This window comes from Sabethes cyaneus, chromosome 2 (assembly GCF_943734655.1).
Source record: "Sabethes cyaneus chromosome 2, idSabCyanKW18_F2, whole genome shotgun sequence".
Lineage (NCBI taxonomy): Eukaryota > Metazoa > Arthropoda > Insecta > Diptera > Culicidae > Sabethes > Sabethes cyaneus.
This window is the reverse complement of record NC_071354.1, coordinates 33637007-33649958: the sequence shown is the minus strand read 5'-3', so window position 1 is coordinate 33649958 and position 12952 is coordinate 33637007. Positions and strand designations below refer to the sequence as shown.

General features: G+C 41.4%; 1 protein-coding gene across 1 annotated transcript in view; it reads left to right on the top strand.

Moving 5' to 3' along the window:
- The window catches only part of LOC128735253 (protein O-mannosyl-transferase Tmtc3-like), a 450482-nt gene that overhangs the window by 87061 nt on the left and 350469 nt on the right, over positions 1-12952 (top strand). The window lies entirely within an intron of this gene.

Below are 12952 nucleotides of genomic sequence, written 5' to 3'. Positions count from 1 at the left end.
TGTGTGACGTCAATAGACTTCTTGGGCTCTTGAAAGTGCCGGCTTGTCGGTCGTCGATTCAGGAAAAGGCAAAACTCACCCCATTATCGTCTCGACTCGATTCGACTAGCTTGGTTCGGTTCTATTCGGTTGCTGGTTGGTGCGATGAGCGGCAAACGCCGAGAATAACAATCAGTTCCTGAGCTGAGCTAGGTTGGCCCGATAACCGAACAACAACAACAAAAAAAATGTAGAAAATTTTTGTCTCCTTCGTTGACTTTGTTGGTTGATTTCGACACCCACCCAACAAACCACCCATTCTCCGGGAGGCATAACACCACACCAGCTGTGTCATTCGCTTCGGCCGTCATCGGCAGCCTATCTTACTTTTCGCATGATTCAATATTTTATCCCATGTTTACAGCTTTGACGAGTCGTGAATGGAATTTGGCTGCCCCATCTGCCGGTTCAATGCCACACAATGTTCAGCCAGCGATTGTGCGACGCGACCGAGAGCGCGCCGGATCATAAAATGAACCTCGTCCCGTCGCGCGGCGGCGGCGGAAATTTTCATAACAAATAATTGCGGATTTTCAGTCCATTTCCAGTGCCAAGCTTGCTAACCACCCGATTATGGTGGCTCGCTTCCTCACGAGCATATATGACACTTTTTAATTCAATTTAATTCAGGACAGCCCATCTGGATTATATCGGTTCCGTAGCAGAGCAGTCCGATTTGAAGTGACAATTCGATTATCTGCTTTTTCTTTCCTAACTTTTTTTTCAGTCCGAACGCATGCTGTAGCAACCAGCAAGCCTAAAATTCGGATTCCTACCGAAACCGATACCGGATCCATTGGTGCGTAGACTACCTTCTGTGATTGTAGAGTTCGGCAGAGTAGAGTAGAGTAGAGAGGAGACAAAGAAAAAATGAAAAACCCGTCTGACTCCTCTGTGGCGTCGTGCTCAGAATTCCGACATGTTATTATCTATTAGATTACTTTCCAGTTTCCTGGTTCCGCTTCGAATAGGACAGGACAAGACGAAAACCGGGTCGTCTGCCGCTTCCGATAAAGCTGTTTTCCGCCGCGTTTTTTTTTGCAGCAGAACAGAACACCCCGTTCAGCATCGAACTGGATCAATGAACCGGTTACCGGGCCGGGCCCGGATTGGTGCGAACGAGCACGGGTAGGAAAAGGGAAAGTTCGAGGCACCATTTTCCCGGCGACTGGGCTGGCATTTCAATATCGATTGTGTACCTTGTTATAAATAGTGTGGCATGGATCTTTTGTTCTCGGATTCGCCGGATTGCCAGGCCAGGCCAGGCCAACCTTGCCAGCTTCTCTCGGTCGTTCGTTCGGTTCGGGCCGTGTTGAACGAAAAGTATCCTGGATAGTAGAAGGAAGTGTGGATCAATATTTAAATGGCTGCAGTACGTAAATTTGGGCTGAATTTAGAATTCAGCGAAATGTTGTTGATGCTAATATGTAGTTTCTGGTGTGTGGGTAGTGTTGCCGATGATAATGCGATTACGGATTATGATTGAGGTCGTCGGCAGGCTGTTGTTTGAACAGCATTAAACTTCGGCGATTTGCTTGCTGTTATTAATAGGAAGCGCTAAAATTGAAGCTCAGTAAAAACTGGAAGTATCTTACTACCTAAAGATTTTTTGTTGGCTCGATCATTCTTCTCAGTAATAAAATGAATAAAAATTCAATTCAAATTGAATTACACTACTTACCGCCAGAAACCTGCACCCAAGGTCATAAACTACACTACCAATTTAATCATTTGCAATTTAGCCCCAATTAGTGAGGAAGCAGCGTTACCGACGATAACCTTCACAGTAAGAATCTTCCCTTCCCAGGTCACAAACCGACACGTGCCACGTGAAGTAAGTCATGCTGCTTCCTACGGTATAAATTTTAATTGGGTTCATTAGGGTCGAGCTTATCCCGAGCTCTTGCTGCTGGGGCGCGTGTTTCTGGTCATCTGGCTGCAAAACAACGTGCTGCTACGTAGGGCACCGTTGTTTTTAATCTCGGCAAACAGCATAATTACGTAGGTTTCTGCAGAGCCGAAGCTCAATGAAAGACAATCAAATAATTTTTCCAGTCGGGTTGGTTGAGTATTGAAAGGTACGCACAGAAGTCAAAGTTTTCAGAAAAAACTCACAACGGAAGCCGACAATCGTTTGACACGTGCGACTTGAAGAGTTTACCCATATGACGAATCATAATAGCTGAGCTAGTACAGGTAATTAATTAACTGGCAAAGCTCTTTGTCAATCATGTTGAAAGATATATGAAACGCACTCATTAAGTGCGTTTAATTAGAATCAACTACGCTGAGCAATTTTAGCTGCAAACTGAATAAATAACATTTTCCTGAGAAGGTGAACTATTCGCAACTACTTGTCGGGAAAACTGTTTGTCATCGTCGTCCACTCCATTTCTCATTTTGAGTCTCAAACAGGGCGATGTCACTTCGGACGAAGCACTCACCGGGATTACAAAATTGGTCCATCGAGTGAAAATATGTACCTACGATGTGATCCTTAAGAGGATCAAAACTATTCCTTGCTTGCTAGAGCACGGTCCGCTGGGTTTGAGACAAGTGGTGGTGTTACTACGATTCCTCCGGTACACCGCACACCTACCATATCATCCCCTGTGGGGTGAGGTTGGCTGAAAGCATTCCGGCACTAGATGGAGCGCAGCCGTTTCTGCAGAGAGTGTACTATTCTGTTTCCGAACAATAATCCGATTAAAGCAAGAAATGTTGAAATACCGACATACATAAATACGGCATTGAACGGAACGAAATACATGCACACACCCACATGTACACATACGCATGGAATGTACTGCTGAAACGACACAATAATTCCCCTCGAAACGAATGACACGACGGAAAAGTTACAGCGCAATCCGTCCAGGATTCCCAGAGCAACTCAACTCCAGGCGGTACTACTGTTGCACTAATGGGTATGGTTGCTGTTGGCTCTGAACGCAAACTTTTCACCAGCCAGCCAGTGAAGGGTCGTTCCTGTCAGATGTTGCTGAGCTAAAACAAAGACAATATTCTGACATTGATAGATTTCGATTACTGCAAAAGTATCCATACGAAAACTGATAACTTGTTTACATTTTTATATTTATTCTATTATAACCTTACGGACACCGCCCCAGGAGGTTATATCGACCTAAATTTCTAACTAAAGACGCTCTAAAGTTTCTTACTATCTATCAACCCTAATGGTTGACGGTCCGTCAAATTCTCGTTTATTTTACTGTGAAAATTAGTTCTTAACCTAGCCTAACATGAAGGGGCTCTCTTGCTCATCGCTTACCTTCAGCTCGCTGCGATACAGCGGTCTGGCAAGCCGCAACCCTTTAGCGCCGTGGCACTTTTTTGGCAAGCCACGTGGAAATGTGGCATATCTTTATTTCATTCTCCGAGCCATAAGGCTCGCGAAAGAAGCAGGTTAATTGCGGTTTTGTTTAATTTCAATTTCTTTGCGCGCATCCTTGGAGAAACTGAGCCGCGCATTCCACGAAATATTTTATTTCATTATGCCATTGTTGGTCGTGCCTTTTGCTAACCATCGCAATCCTATTTTTGACTTGGGACTAGGGCTGTCTAACCGGTAGTACCGAAACCGGTAATACCGACCAATTTTTGGATACCGAAATACCAGTTTTGGCAAAGCAAAAAACCGGTATTTTCGGTATTTTCTAACCTTGGTTTTTTCAATCTCCTTATTTGAAGAAGAACTAAGTTTGATGGAAGATTGTAAAACTCATAGAAAAACAACTTGGTGTTAATGCAGACGAGACTCTGCGACTACTAACAATGAAGAAGGTGAAATTGTGGGTCAAATAATTATAGCTCTTGAACCCGTTGAAGTCACAGTAGAGCATCTTTGCCGTAAAAAGTTTTATTGTAAGAACTAGACGTCGCGTTTCAATTTATTTTTGAACAACTTGATATTTAAAAGCTACCAAATTATTCGAAGTTCTCAAATAACGAATTTAGGAAACAAGATCAGGGTTCAGCTACGTCACTTATAAGTAAAAATCCCTACTCAACAATGAAGTAATGAAGCTTTAGTTTCAACTGAAGCAACGTCGCTTCGTTTTAAAAGTGGCTTCGATCAGCCTCAATAAAACGGTTTTCACTTCATCATGTCGACCGATCTTAAAGTTTCATTTGTCAAATCAAATGTCTATCAAATATTCAGTAGAAGGCCAGCAACTTTGAATGCAGTTGAATTGAGTTTAAATAACATTTCCTACAATTTAGCGCATATTATAATTAACCCACTCAACATAGACAAACGTGCCTGACTGTCAATCGTCGTCATTTGAAATAGTCACTAACTTCAGCTGAAGCTTGCTTAAAACGTTCTGTTCATCAAGTGAAACAAATCGCTTCATGTATAAAGCGAAGGTAAGAGAAAGTCAGCTTCATTTATTTGTTTCGAGGATACCGAGCCCTAGTCAGAATATGGGAATATTTCCGCTTTTTGGGCATTCTACCCATTAAAGGATCTGCCAGGAAAGACTTTGGAATATTTTTCAAGTATTTCGAGTGATACATTGATCAAACAAGCAGATAAAATTTCCAAGCTCTGCGAATAGTGAGATTGATAATAGAGAAGAGAAGATATCTGTGAACGATGATGAAGAGGATGACGCTATGCTAGGGTTCTGCTCTGAGGAAAATTCGTGAAGAGCTACAAGCCACAATACCAGGGCATTTAAAAATAGTTAAAAGCGGGTTTCCCTACTATAAGTCTGAAGAAATGAAAGGAAAATTCCTGATAGGCTTAGAGCCGTTTGTCAGACTTCGATGAAAGCAGAAGTTTTTTCAATCGTTGGAAGCGCTGGCAATAAAATCTAGCAAGGGAAATAAATCACTAAGCGTATTATATCTGCTTAAATTCCACTTTGCTAAGGAACAATTCTGAAACTAAAGTTTGAAAATAGAGACATTTACTGAAAAACATCGACATTTCTATTGATTCCGAATAATCTGTCAATACCGGTATTATACCGGTACTACCGGTATTTTCTACGCCAATACCGACAGCCCTACTGGGGACTTGATCCTCCGAGTCCAGGTTAGTTACTAGATTCGTTAAATGGAGGGCAAGAGCGTTAAACTTTGTCTTTATCTTTATTTTGTTTAAAAGTTACAGGTAATGAGGGGGCCCAGAACCCAACTGTACTGGTCAGAGAAACGAATAAGTCCTCGCCAGGGACGGCTATGATATAGGATAGTACTGGCAGCGAGGAACGAGTGGGTAAGGTAGATCAAGCTTTGAAGGAAAGCTAAACGCCAATACATACAACCACGCATAAAAATTCAATAAGCATATCGCTCACTCAATAGCGATTACAGCGAAAAGAAATGCAGTGCAAGTTATACAGTAAACACCTAGGCGATATCACAATAGATCAACAATACTGGTCGCAGTTGTGAGTCTACATATGGAAAAAACATGCATGCAGCGTGCTTCGTATGATGGCTGAAGAAATAATAACCAGCTTAATTTATGTAGCGCATATAAGAGAAAATGTTTTTGTACGGACTCTATTCTTTCGTCATCCGCAATTGAAAAAGGTGACTATAGAATGCTACAGCATTCCAGCAATAACCTTACATAGGCAATATATGCTGTTTTAAAGGTGTATAGATACAAAAAAATATAGCTAGAGTGTTTCTCCTAGCATGTTATTTACCTTGTGAATTAATGTGTTTTGGTGGTCGATGAAGGTTAATTTGAGGATTAAAAATAGTTTAGATAATTACTTACTTACTTCTACCAGCATAGAACCAAGTAGCACTTGCTGTATCAAGAATTCTTCTCCATTTATATTCGGTCCTGAGTTACTCGTTGCCAATTTGTTCAGCGTCTTGCTCTCGACACTCACAAGCTGGGTTTAACGTGGTCAAGCAATCTGGTACGTCCGGTCCCTCTTATTCCTGATGCCGGTAGGGTCTACGCCACTCTCCGCTATCCTTTTGTACTCCGCCAAAACTGGTCCGCAACACCTTTTGTTCAAATGCGGCAAGTGCACGCGTATCTTCCGTAAGGAAAGTTATAGTCTCACGTCCGTAGAGGATTACCGGTCTGAGCGTTTTGTACATCGTCAGCTTTTTGCGACAGAGTATGCTCCTTTTCGAAGCGTCTTGCGAAGGGAAAATCAGACTCGACTCCTTGTATTATTGTCGATGGTGACCATAAATCCCAAATATATAAACTTATCGAATACTTCCACCCAGTTAGCATTTTTATAGGGTATAGTCGTTATCCTCGGGCCACTGTTATGGTCGGGCCATCACGATTTTACAGTTTTAGTAACTCACGATATCTATGATACAACCAGTGAAAAACTTCTCACTGTGATAGCTAACTTTTCACAATATTGTGAGTTTCAATCTTGTATTCAAAACACCCCTGCTGAATTCAGTGACTAAATCTTACAAAAAAAGTTTTCCAGGCGCAATGAACTTTTCTTCAAGAAATGATATGCAACTGCAACTGCAACTGTCGAGATAAATTTTGAAAATGTATGAAGTGTGTTGTGCTGCACACGTAGACTATAGAAAAATCCCCTCCAAAAGGAAGGCTAAGGTTAGTATTTCACCTTAGCGCTATTTGTAAAGGTCGGGTCATTTGAGTAGTCATGGTTGGACCTCCATAATTTTAAGCGCAGAAGCGCAATAATTACTAGAGAATGTCAGTAACGTAAAATGTGATGAAATAAAGCAAACCCTAGTAGCACAGTTGTTACAAACTAGTTGTGGCAACCGATATGTGACTAATTTTAGTCAGAAATAAGTTGCTGCCACTAAAAGTGCCAAATGCGTGCTGCTTGGGAAATTATACGATAAAAACCTAGATTTTTGTTGTTCTTTCATTGTAGTTCGGAGAAGGCGATTGTAGAAATATTGAATTTAAAAAAAACCCCAAATTTCGCAAAAATGCAATTAAAAATAGAGTATTTGTACCTATATGAGCCGTTGTTCACGGAATTCATTATTTTCATGTGTCTATATAGAATTTCAATACGTATGCCTTAGATTTTCTGCGGTGGCCCAACCTGTACAACATGGCCTAACTATGACAACATTTTTTGTGTTCACGTAAATGCCTATAACTTTTTTATTTTTCTAGCAATCAGTTCAAAGCTTTCCGGAAATATACCTTATTCTTAGACCTTTGCAACGATGGATTAAGATATGCAAAATTCCTTTTGAAACGATAGTTATGGGCGATTTCCAAAACGTGGCCCAACCATGACGACACTCCCCTATGTATAAAAAAGTTAAAAATCAGCATTACGTACACACATACATGCTAATAAATCGTATTTGATGCGGCAAAACTGGCATATTTATATTATTTTGAAGGCGATATACGTAAAGAGGAATAAATATACGCGTTTCAGCTATATAAGATATTATATACGATAATATCCGATAAGGCCCGGCTCGCACCGTGCTGCTACACGATTCTGTGCTGAATATCGTATGTCTGTCAGTTACTGTCATTGTATGCGACAGAAAATCAACTTCCGAGTTTATTAAGAGATATTTACGATAATTTTTGTACTTTGATATACGAGTTGGTGCTGGCGGGCAGTTCATCGTTCTCTGTCACTGTCCGTGGGAGGCAAACATTACTTTCTCTGAAGCCTCTTACTACCATATATTTGGTTTTCCACGCCTCAGTTTGTCCGGAAAAGTATTCTCGTGCATTATCTGCCATGGCTATTCACGATCAACTGTATCGTATGCTGCCCTGAAATTCACGAAAATTTGATTTTACGCTTTAACTTCCCACATTTCTGGAGAAAGTTTCGGAGTATGAAAATCTGATCTGTAACAGCACGAACTCCCATAAATCCCACCTGGTACTATCCTATGAACTATTAGTTAGCAAATTAAAGCAGTCGAGCCGATCGTCGTTTCTGTATAAGGGACAAAACATCCACTCCTCTGGTAGTTTCACCACCTCCCAACTCCTTTAAATAATCCAGTGAAGTGTTGTTGCTAGTAGTTCCTTACTATTTCTGTAGGTTTGCTCCGAAAGTTAGTTCTTTTCGGGGTCCGTCAAGATCAGTAGCCGTGAGGCTTTTATCGTTTGTGAGTACTGTTCCGCCGCGCCGGCTTCTATTATATCTCCAATGAGATGCTCATCGAAGATCTGCTATCACCTGTCGATTCTCTGATGCCCAGTTGTGAAGAGGGTTTCCTCTTTATCCCTACACATATCAGGCTTTGGCGTGTTTCCTTTACGAGATTGGTTCACTTTCTGATAAAATTTGCGCATTTCATTAGTTCGGAATAGTTGTTCTACCTCTTCACGATCTCCGTTCTCCTTCTGATGTTTTTCCTGCTCAGAATCGTTCCTTTCATTCAGCGCTCGTCGATGCTTGGCTAAATTCTCCTTCGTGGGACTGAGTGCTTAGATAGTTCTGCACTCATGACATATCGAGATTATCGGTTCGTTGCATCCGTATTCTATTCTCTGGAACTCCGATCTCAGCAGGTCTCTTCGGCGTAAGAAAATTGACGACACGTTGATATTCAATTTTTCTAGAATGGTAGGCATATAAAAGATGTTCAAGAACTATTTTTCGGCAAACATCGTTCCAATGAAGTCACTTCTGCTGTGTAGAGTTACCATTCCTAGCACCATGCTGGCGTGGTCGCATGTTGGCATCTGAGGTCATACTGAGGTCATGGCTTGTAAATTTTGTTCTGGAAAGTTTCAAACCGAGCAAACAATCTTCAAGTCGACGCAATATGTACCGATCGCTAAATCGCTGTGTCGAAACTTCAGTGGCTTTGATTATGCAGCAATATCCTGAAATTGCTTAAATCATACGATACCCTTTCTCGGTCACATCTGGCGTACCTCAAGGCAGCCATCAAGGTCCATATATATTTTCTGCTGTACCTCAACGGTATTCATGCTACTCTTAAATGGATGAAATTATCATACGTCAAGGATTTCAAGCTCTTCTCCGTAATTAAGACTACGGCGGACTCCCAATTTTTACAATCGCAGCTGAGTAGGTTTGCTGACTGCTGACTTCCAAGTGCTCTTGCATCTCTTTTACACGCAAGCGATCAGTTGTAACATTTGATTATATTTAACGTTGTTGTAAAACAGGAAACAAGAAAGACTTCGCAGTTTTACTGGACTCCAAACTGGCTTTCAAGGATCACATAGTCTTCATCTGTTCTAAGGCCTCGAGAAATATTCAGGGCCATAACACAGTTTACTACCAGTTCTCTTGAAAATAACCAATCATCCACTGAAGTTCCTTGCAATCCTGAACGTTTCGGATAGTAATGATGTATATCTTCAGGTCGTCAGTATACAGTCAGGCGTACTCCCGATGGAAGTAAGTAGCAAATGTCGTTACAGAATATTGTGAATAATAGTGGACCAAGGTTACTTCTTTGGAGTACTCCAGCTTCAGTACTGGAGATTGACACAGAGACGACGATGTGAGAACGTATAGGGAAACATGGAACACCTAATCGGTCCAGTTTTGTGATCAAAATTCGATGGTAACCTTAAACTACCATCAGATAATGCAAAACCAAACACATAAATATGGACGACTATGTGCAAAAACGTTATGTTAGTGACGCGAGAATATTCTCTCGTAACTTGCCTTATACAAAGCTAAGGCCAAGAACAGCCGCGGCTCATTGCCGTGAGTTTCGAGACTCTCCCGAGTGTGTTTACATCCGACCAACGTTTGTAAACTATCAAAATTCGTTCACGGTCAAATATGTTCCATTCCATGGTTGTCATACTGAGAATACTAAGAAGAATATTGCTGTCATATAGCCACCAGTGGCTTTGACGAGAAGCGTAAATTGACGATCCGTCAGGTCAGTGATCTCAACAATTCGGATTGTGTTAGTCGACCAAATGAAAGATCTTACGAAAGGGTCTATGCGTCAAACTGTAAAAAATATAACAACTTCAGCGTCAAATTTTTTAGGCGTGGGTCTAGAACTAATTGAAGAAAATCCGTTTTATTGCTTATTTAATCTGTCAACAAAGAACATTGTCGCGTTCGGTGTGTGATGAAAAGCCACAGGCAAAACAAGAAATACCTGTATTTTTTAAAAATGAATTTACCCGCTATGTTTCTGCAATGGAGCCCGCTATCAATGAATGATTATGGGCATTATTGTCACATTCAGTACAAGTGTTGAAGCTGTCCGAAGTGTAGTTTCAACAAGACGGCGCTACTTGCTGCTTGCGAGTTGGCTATCTAAATTGTATGGTTTGACACCTATAAATAGACTACGTTTAATAAAGTTTTATTAAGTTTCTCGTTTATACCAGAATACACCAGCAACGATTAAGGCTTTGGAAACCAATAATAGATGAAATACACTCAAGTCGCTTTTTACGCGAAGGATACGTTCCGCGTAAATCAAAACCGCGTAAATCAAAACCGCGTAAAAAACCGCGTAAATTCCGAAAATCGCGTAAAAAAACTCCGCGTAATTTCCGAAATTCGCGTAAAAAACCGCGTAAAATCCGAAATTCGAGTAAAAATACTCGCGTAAAAAGCGACTTCAGTGTACTTGAAAAAGCGGTGCCAAAAAAGGATTTTTGCTTGGACCAGTTCAAATGATTTCAATATTGACATAGAATTTTCTTCAAAAGTAATTGGGAGGTAACAATTTGTGTATTTGTGTATTTGTGTGTCAAAAAATTCTTTTGAAAGAGAGTTTTGAGAGAGTTTTAGGTGTACAGGCAGGCAATCTTTCAATAGTTATTTCACGGTACAATCTGTTTTTGAACAAATCTATAAAAGACAAATTTTGCGTTTCCAATTCTAAAAAATCAGAATCTTTTTATTGCAAATTTCGATTTTGTAGAATTTTCGCTAAGTTTGATACTAATTTTGTAACGATAGGGGAAGTGGATGACAAACCTACGTATTCGACGAAAGCTCCTGTAAAATCATGTTGTTCAAACTGCAAGTTTGAGTTCTTTTCGCAACCTTGTAACGCACTGAAACAAACCTTTTTTGCATTGACAGACGTTTGAAGAAGACAATTCCAACTTTTAATCTATAGCACAAAATATGAATCACAACAAAAATTGCCAAAATCATTTGATTTTGCAAAAACATTTCGACCGCCAAGTTAAAACCTTGAACATTTTCAGCAGCAGAAGCATATATGCGACCATTTCGAACTTAGACAGTTATTCACTAATTGGATTAGTTATAATGTCGCTTCTAGTTAATTACGGTTGAACTGAGACTGAGACGTCCGCAGCAGTCAGTGGTGCAGTGTAACAAATTTAAATTACAGCCGTGAAAGATTAGTTCAATAAGCAAACTCAATCCCTCACAGAATAGCGCGCTAAGCTATTCTACTTTGCTAGGACTTTACCTAACGAGATTTGCACGTTGGCATGCCAATATTCCCGCTTTCATACCTAACACAAACGTAAAATATTCAATAGTCAATAACTTAAGCGTTAACCACGACATTATAGGATTACCGATGGTTTTCCACCTCAATCATAGTTTTTAATTAAAACAAAAGAAACCCATTACAGCAGGTTGGTTGTTGGGAGAGCGAACACACCCGTCGTAGTGTACCCTCGTACAGGCATGCACGAGGCTGGTCAGGCGGCTGGAAGAAAACACTACTTTGCTCTTTTCTCGATGCTGCCACCGCAACCGGGCCCGCCCTGGTGCCTGCCGGGGCGATGAAAAACAAAGTAGAAATTCTCATAATGAGGAAAACTTTTAATTAAGTTATAAATTATTATTATTTTTATTATCCTGTGAGGAGTGGGCATTATCCACCCTCTTCTCCGGGTTCGTTCTCCTGCGGGCGAATGGGCGAATGGGTCGTATTGCTCCGGGCCAGTCGAAAGGAACTGGACGGGCGAACGAACGAGACTTAGAGGGAAGTCGTTTTCTTAAAATCAACCGGTTTGTCCGTTCGTCCGTCTCGGGGGTTCGGAAAGTTTCGCTAGCTTTTCTCCGGCTGGAGCCATAACTTGAAAAACACAAGGCTAGGCTCGCTCCGGGAAGGAGGAACAGTACAATCGTACTTGTCGTTTGTTCCCATTTACCTTAACTCGGAACGACCTTTTCTTACACATTCATTGTCATAGAGCACGACAGCCGGTGGTCGTAGACTCGTAGCACACGGAACGAGCTGGGCAGTGATAGCTCGATAATGACGAGGACGACGATGAGGATGTCTGGCTTTATATGAATGTTTATGACGGCCTGCAATTCACCGACTTGCTGGCAGCCAGGCAGGCTATTTTTGCACCTTATCTAGCGAATGAAGGGGCCGACCACCTGTCGGTTGTGCATTTAAGTGTTACTCCGGATGACGGATGGCCGGTTGATGGGTACTTGGACTTGGTCTTAAGCGGCATTTGTGACAACAGAATTGGAGATTTGAGATTTTCCTTATGAAAACGATGTTGGTGATGTTCCAATAAAGCTCAATTTCCCCTGCAGCTGACTCACCAATAGCTTCGAGGGCGAAAAGCAATAACCTTTCGAAAATAACGTCATCGCTCTAGGTCGATGACTACCGAACCGACCTTCCTCGAGTCGTCCTTTGAGTAAACTTGTTGTTGGTTAGTCGAAGAAAAAGTTAATTACTACATCTCTCCCGGGAGTCCATCGCGCCCATTCATCGTCACCTCGCGCTCGCGCCCCACTTGACAGGCCATGTTTTGTGGTGGCCCGATGTAGTTCCAATTTAGTGTCATGCGGTTTGGCTCTCTTAGTGCGCCATCAGGAAGGATATCATAATCCAACCAAACGTAATAAAAAGCGACTCTCGTGTGGATTATTATTGCTCTGCGCCTGTCTGTCCAACAACCGTTCACGCTGCTGCCCTTTTGCTTCGGGTGGGAATTATATTTCGATGCTGAAGCACA